Source organism: Oratosquilla oratoria, chromosome 1 (assembly GCF_046742065.1).
Source record: "Oratosquilla oratoria isolate Oo_2021 chromosome 1, ASM4674206v1, whole genome shotgun sequence".
NCBI classification, from domain to species: domain Eukaryota; kingdom Metazoa; phylum Arthropoda; class Malacostraca; order Stomatopoda; family Squillidae; genus Oratosquilla; species Oratosquilla oratoria.
In genome coordinates this window covers 2,597,769-2,600,268 of record NC_134777.1, presented here as the reverse complement: position 1 = coordinate 2,600,268, position 2,500 = coordinate 2,597,769, and positions in this window count along the sequence as shown.

Below are 2,500 nucleotides of genomic sequence, written 5' to 3'. Positions count from 1 at the left end.
TAGTTTGGCTGAGTAGCAGCTAACTGGGGGAGTGGTCTCGTCATCTTGGAGAAAAACACCTATCCCCTCTCCAGAGACGTCTATTTGGAGAACGAAGGGGCGCGAGTAGTCGGGAGTCCGATGTACAGACTCAGTGTTCAGTAAACGCTGGAGGGCCTCAAAGGATTCTTGGCAGGCAGTGGAAAAGACAAACCTCTCTTTAGGGCTGGTCAGGGCTGTGAGGGGGGTCGCTATCGCCAAGAAGTTGCGACAAAAGCGATGGTAGAATCCCGCCACCCTCAAGAACCTTCGGAATGATTTCCGGTTGTCTGGGACAGGGAAGTCGAAGATGGGCTGGATGTTGGGCATCTTTGGTCGACACAGCCCATGGCCAACCACATGCCTTAGGTAGGTGACCGTGGCTCTGCCGAGCTCTGATTTGGACAAGTTGGCCACGAATCCTGCGGTGGCGAAGCGATCTAGAGGGGAGTTCAGTCTGGTGAGGTGGTCTTCTCACAAATCTACAAGAACGAGAAGATCGTTAAGATAGGCAAAAGTGTTATCTAGTCTAGAGATGGTATGCTTGATGGCCCGCTGAAAGGTGGCAGGAGCGTTACACAGGCCAAAAGGGAGGACCAGATACTTATACAGGCCAAGTGGGGTTATGAAGGAGGAGAGTGTTTGAGCTTCAGGAGTCAGTTTGATCTGGTGGTACCCCTTGATTAGGTCTATCTTGGAGATGAAGCGGGACTTCCTTACCCGGTCAACTAGAGTGTCAATACGGGGTAAGGGGTAACGGTCCTTAACCGTAGCTACGTTCAGTATACGGAAGTCCACGCAGTCTCCAACTTCTGTCTTTCTTGGGGACCAGCAGAGCAGGGGATTTTCCTGGGAGAGGAGCTTGGTTCTGCCAGTCGGTGTTCCACCAGGTAGTCCACTCAGTTTTCATAATTTTGAATTTGTGGGGGCTGAGACGATAATGAGCCCGGTGAATAGAAGTGTTAGGAAGAAGTTTTATGTCATGTTCGACCGTAGGACACAACCCTGGCTGGTCTACAAAGACAGTAGGATGTTTCTGGAATAGTAGGGTTAGATCCTCTTGTTTTTGGTTTAAGTGGACAAGGATTGAGGATGGGTTAGAGAGGAGGGAGGATTTAAGCTGGAGAATGATGGGATCATTATTTTGTACTGGGGGATTCATTCACATTGTGGGTTTTGGTTACAATGGATAGGTCTCGGGGAGACATCAGCAGGTAGTCTCCTCAGGTATTCTTTCATCAGATATACATGAACTAGTTTAGAGTCTTTTCGCCTGTCAGGAGTAAGAACAATATAGTTGAGTTTATTAAGGGAGTGAGAAACTATATAGGGACCTTGAAACTTGTGACTGAAGGGAGCTCCAGGTATGGGCATATACAGGAGTACCTTGTCGCCGGGTTTGAAGGTTCGGATCTTGGTTTTTTGGTCAAAATGAATTTTCATTTTGGCTTGGGACGTGGCGGGTGACCGCACACAGAGGAAACATCTCGGGATGCAAGTGGTCTTCTACAAGAGTAGGGCTTAGGTCACAGGGAGGATTTATGATCTCGGGAGGAGGGACTACTAGGGAGCCGGCGAGATCGTTGCCAAGGATGAGTTCAACTCCTGGAGTAGACAGGGGTTTGTACCAAGTTCCACTTCCTTTTGGAATAAATTACACGTGATGAATAAGTCGACCAATTCAGTGGACTGAACCGAGGACGGATCACTTACGGTTACTTTGTATTCAGAGACTCTGGTCCTAATCTCGGGTAGGGCAGATTTGATGATAATGGACCCCTGACCCGACCTCATGTCATCCTCAGGTCACATAAGGGTTGGAGTAGTGACATTTATTTGTTCCTAGTTCCCTTCCCTTTGTAAGAGGTTGCTATTTAAGACAGCGTCCTCCCTCCACTTTGTACCACTGAAGAGGATTGCAGTTAGCAAACAAGATATATAGTTTCGATTACTCAACTCTTCCTTTCGTCCGACTGTGGTATTAATTGTGATATATATATATATATATATATATATATATATATATATATATATGTGTGTGTGTGTGCATATATATGTATACACACACACACACACACACACACACACACACACACACACACACACACACACACACACATACACACACACACACATATATATATATATATATATATATATATATACATGTACACGTATGTTTACATATATGTATATATTTGATTGGTGGATATATATAAAATTCCTATGTGTGGTTTACTTTCACTAAGTTGACGTTTATTCTGATGTGTTCCAAAACAAGCAAATGAACTGTTGCTCTAGAAATAACATTTTTATAAACTGAGAATATGATAGGGGTTACTAGGCTAGATAGAGTGAGAAATGAGGAGGTGAGGAGGAGAATAGGGGTGGAAAGGGAACTGGGAGATAGGGTTGATGAAAGAGTATTGGGATGGTTTGGACACATGGAAAGAATGAGTGAAGAAAGATTAGTAAAAAAAGT